The sequence below is a fragment of the Schistocerca gregaria genome, unplaced genomic scaffold (genome assembly GCF_023897955.1).
Source record: "Schistocerca gregaria isolate iqSchGreg1 unplaced genomic scaffold, iqSchGreg1.2 ptg000739l, whole genome shotgun sequence".
NCBI classification, from domain to species: domain Eukaryota; kingdom Metazoa; phylum Arthropoda; class Insecta; order Orthoptera; family Acrididae; genus Schistocerca; species Schistocerca gregaria.
In genome coordinates, this window is record NW_026062115.1 from 17,501 (window position 1) to 22,500 (window position 5,000).

At 54.1% G+C, this 5,000-nt stretch overlaps 1 non-coding gene across 1 annotated transcript in view; it reads right to left on the bottom strand.

The window, feature by feature from the left end:
• Positions 1-1,481, bottom strand: part of LOC126320660 (small subunit ribosomal RNA) — a 1,893-nt gene extending 412 nt beyond the window's left edge. The window contains exon 1 of the ribosomal RNA XR_007558161.1: positions 1-1,481. This exon is cut by the window's left edge and continues 412 nt beyond it. This is a non-coding gene — a ribosomal RNA (small subunit ribosomal RNA).
• Between the last annotated feature and the right edge of the window lie 3,519 nt (positions 1,482-5,000).

A 5,000-nucleotide genomic window follows, 5' to 3' on the forward strand; every position in this document is an offset into this window, starting at 1 on the left:
TCCCTCTAAGAAGAAAAGTAATCGCTGACAGCACGAAGGATGTCACGCGACTAGTTAGCAGGCTAGAGTCTCGTTCGTTATCGGAATTAACCAGACAAATCGCTCCACCAACTAAGAACGGCCATGCACCACCACCCACCGAATCAAGAAAGAGCTATCAATCTGTCAATCCTTCCGGTGTCCGGGCCTGGTGAGGTTTCCCGTGTTGAGTCAAATTAAGCCGCAGGCTCCACTCCTGGTGGTGCCCTTCCGTCAATTCCTTTAAGTTTCAGCTTTGCAACCATACTTCCCCCGGAACCCAAAAGCTTTGGTTTCCCGGAGGCTGCCCGCCGAGTCATCGGAGGAACTGCGGCGGATCGCTGGCTGGCATCGTTTATGGTTAGAACTAGGGCGGTATCTGATCGCCTTCGAACCTCTAACTTTCGTTCTTGATTAATGAAAACATACTTGGCAAATGCTTTCGCTTCTGTTCGTCTTGCGACGATCCAAGAATTTCACCTCTAACGTCGCAATACGAATGCCCCCGCCTGTCCCTATTAATCATTACCTCGGGTTCCGAAAACCAACAAAATAGAACCGAGGTCCTATTCCATTATTCCATGCACACAGTATTCAGGCGGGCTTGCCTGCTTTAAGCACTCTAATTTGTTCAAAGTAAACGTGCCGGCCCACCGAGACACTCAACTAAGAGCACCCTGGTAGGATTTCAACGGGGTCCGCCTCGGGACGCGCAAGCACGCCTTCGGCTCGCCCCACCGGCAGGACGTCCCACGATACATGCCAGTTAAACACCGACGGGCGGTGAACCAACAGCGTGGGACACAAATCCAACTACGAGCTTTTTAACCGCAACAACTTTAATATACGCTATTGGAGCTGGAATTACCGCGGCTGCTGGCACCAGACTTGCCCTCCAATAGATACTCGTTAAAGGATTTAAAGTGTACTCATTCCGATTACGGGGCCTCGGATGAGTCCCGTATCGTTATTTTTCGTCACTACCTCCCCGTGCCGGGAGTGGGTAATTTGCGCGCCTGCTGCCTTCCTTGGATGTGGTAGCCGTTTCTCAGGCTCCCTCTCCGGAATCGAACCCTGATTCCCCGTTACCCGTTACAACCATGGTAGGCGCAGAACCTACCATCGACAGTTGATAAGGCAGACATTTGAAAGATGCGTCGCCGGTACGAGGACCGTGCGATCAGCCCAAAGTTATTCAGAGTCACCAAGGCAAACGGACCAGACGAGCCAATCCGATTGGTTTTGATCTAATAAAAGCGTCCCTTCCATCTCTGGTCGGGACTCTGTTTGCATGTATTAGCTCTAGAATTACCACAGTTATCCAAGTAACGTGGGTACGATCTAAGGAACCATAACTGATTTAATGAGCCATTCGCGGTTTCACCTTAATGCGGCTTGTACTGAGACATGCATGGCTTAATCTTTGAGACAAGCATATGACTACTGGCAGGATCAACCAGGGAGCTGCGTCAACGAGAGCTGAGCAGCCGGCCGCCCGGGAGTGTGTCCCGAGGGCCCGCGCGAACACGCAAGCGTCCGCTCAATTATTCTGCAAACAGGAGGAGGCTGAGCTCCCCTGCACGATACACCTCGAAACCCTCTCAGGTCCCGGCGGCGCGCAGCGCCGTCCTAAGTACTTGGTCGGGTTCGAGAGAGGCGCAATCGCCCGGAGATGGGCGAGTAGACGCTTTCAGTGCGAACACCCGTGCTCCCAACTGAGCTTGCCGCTGCCGACAGAGGCCCGGGAGCGTGCTGTCGTGGCATTGCCGGCGGGAAACAACACGCGCCACCTACGGTGACCGGCAGCTCCAACGCCAGCGCCACAGAAGGGCAAAGCCCCACTTGGGTGCAGAAGCGAACTCTCCCAGCACAGCGCACGCGCCAACACGTCCGCAGAGCTGCGATACAAACCACCTGCGAGAACCGCTGGGGGCGACCGAGCAGCAGACGGCGTCGCGACGCCGAGTGCCGGGCGGCGGCGCATCCTCAACGCACACAGTCCGCAATCGGACCAGCACACTGCAGATGTCCACCGCGCTTCGCACCGGGCTCGGCAGAACCCACTTTGGCCGCCTGGCGCCGCGCGCAGGGTGCGCCGGCGCATAGCTGGGACGCCAGCCGGGCCCGTCGGCCGGCGCTCCTGCCACTGGGCGCCCCCCACCAGCCGGCTGTAGTGCGTGCGCTCACGCAGCGCGCGGCCAGCACGCCGGGCGGCCCCCCCTCACCGGCCGGGGACTGTCCCGCCAAGCCACAGCCTCGTATCGCTTCATACCCACATGGCCAACTCAGGTTCGGGGGCATGGCGGGTACCGCCGAAACAACCGGTTCATAGATGTACCGATCGTCGCTATCACCGATGCACCTGCAGCGCGAACAACCGCTCAACAACTGATTTCCAGTTCATTTGCGGATCTTTGGCAGCAAACGTATACGTCAATCTACATTTGCGAAATCTACGATTCTGGCATGCCTGCATGTTATGTGTCACGACACGCTACATCAGCCCACATACACACTGCGGCATGTACACGAGAGAACACGTGGAAGATGGTCCGCGCACGTGTGCAATGTCCCTTGCGCGGTCGACTGTCAACCGGCCTCTGTAGCATGTCGCAGATGTGGAACGCGGTCCACCGTGCTATCATGTTGTGTGGGGCAATACGATTAAATAGGAAAACCCTCGTCGCTACATCAACAGACGGCTCACGCTGATTCCCGGCAGAGGGAGGAGGGGGGGGGGGGGGGGGGGCCAACATGCAATACTTTCGTCCGTACCTACCTACCACATGTCTGTACGGCGTACAACAGTGCAATCTCGCTGTAATGGGGAGACGAGACAAGTAGCATCGTGCACAACATATGGCCCTTATGATTCGCCATTGTAGGGCGCAGCCGGTGTACGGTCAAGCATGTGCCACATTATGTCACTCAGTACGTAACGACGGATGATCAGTGTGGGTTACGCGTACATCAGCGGACAGTCCACACAGGCCGTACCACAACGTACACTGACTGCATCGACAACCGAATGCAACTGAACAGCTGCAAGGCTCATTTCACAAACAAACGCCTGACCGACCAGCTTGGAAGGGCAGGAGGGGAGGGCGATATTCGTTCTGTAGCGGTACACCCTTCCAGTGGTTAGCGGGACTGTGTAGAAAGTACGCAACACTCGAAAGACCTTTATGTGAGGGTACGCACCATGGCATCAAGAAATACACATGACACCAGAGGATCCAAGCAGTGAACTATGTTCAGAGGGTTGCTGTTAGGCAAAGCTACATTCCTGTGACGTTACATGTGACAGTTAAGGTGCAGTGTAAGTTAGGTTAAGGTGCAGCGTAAGTTAGGTTAAGGTGCAGCGTAAGTTAGGTTAAGGTGCAGCGTAAGTTAGGTTAAGGTGCAGCGTAAGTTAGGTTAAGGTGCAGCGTAAGTTAGGTTAAGGTGCAGCGTAAGTTAGGTTAAGGTGCAGCGTAACTTGGGTTAAGGTGCAGCGTAACTTGGGTTAAGGTGCAGCGTAACTTGGGTTAAGGTGCAGCGTAACTTGGGTTAAGGTGCAGCGTAACTTGGGTTAAGGTGCAGCGTAACTTGGGTTAAGGTGCAGCGTAACTTGGGTTAAGGTGCAGCGTAACTTGGGTTAAGGTGCAGCGTAACTTGGGTTAAGGTGCAGCGTAACTTGGGTTAAGGTGCAGCGTAACTTGGGTTAAGGTGCAGCGTAACTTGGGTTAAGGTGCAGCGTAACTTGGGTTAAGGTGCAGCGTAACTTGGGTTAAGGTGCAGCGTAACTTGGGTTAAGGTGCAGCGTAACTTGGGTTAAGGTGCAGCGTAACTTGGGTTAAGGTGCAGCGTAACTTGGGTTAAGGTGCAGCGTAACTTGGGTTAAGGTGCAGCGTAACTTGGGTTAAGGTGCAGCGTAACTTGGGTTAAGGTGCAGCGTAACTTGGGTTAAGGTGCAGCGTAACTTGGGTTAAGGTGCCAACGTGGGTTAGGTTAAGGGGCCAACGTGGGTTAGGTTAAGGGCCAACGTGGGTTAGGTTAAGGGGCCAACGTGGGTTAGGTTAAGGGCCAACGTGGGTTAGGTTAAGGGCCAACGTGGGTTAGGTTAAGGGCCAACGTGGGTTAGGTTAAGGGCCAACGTGGGTTAGGTTAAGGGCCAACGTGGGTTAGGTTAAGGGCCAACGTGGGTTAGGTTAAGGGCCAACGTGGGTTAGGTTAAGGGCCAACGTGGGTTAGGTTAAGGGCCAACGTGGGTTAGGTTAAGGGCCAACGTGGGTTAGGTTAAGGGCCAACGTGGGTTAGGTTAAGGGCCAACGTGGGTTAGGTTAAGGGCCAACGTGGGTTAGGTTAAGGGCCAACGTGGGTTAGGTTAAGGGCCAACGTGGGTTAGGTTAAGGGCCAACGTGGGTTAGGTTGCCAGAGATGTGTCAAATCAGGATGTACGTTTGGCTGGTGTCAGGTGGTGGGTTGGTTCGATGCCTTTATAAGGAGTGTGGCCAAAGGGTATTTTATTACTTGTACCTTTTGTGTTGTGGCGTGGCGTTGCGTCCTGTGTTGATACTGGGTGGACCACTGTGGGTGTTGCTGGCTGATTTGAGCTGCGTTGTTTGCGGGTGGTGTGAGACATTCTGTCTTATTAGTGGACGTGACGTTCCTCTTGTCGTTCTTTGGATAGTGTCCTGTGGCAGCGAGGATAAAATGGATGTTGTTGAACGATAGTGCTTTGGTGCTTTCGCTTTGTTACACACAGAGTGGACTGTGAGATAGGGTGACTGGGTCGAGTGCGGTTCACACTGTCCTCCCCAGTTTACAGTATGTATCATCTATGTATGTGGTCCTGCATCATTTACTAAGCAGGGACGTCAGACGACTGAAATATTAGTTATGTACTGATGTAAAGCAGAATGCTTACCTTCCACCAGTGGGCGAGTATCGACTCTGCCCCAGCGTTGCCACCGCAGGAAGCGGTGTCGGAAACACTACCC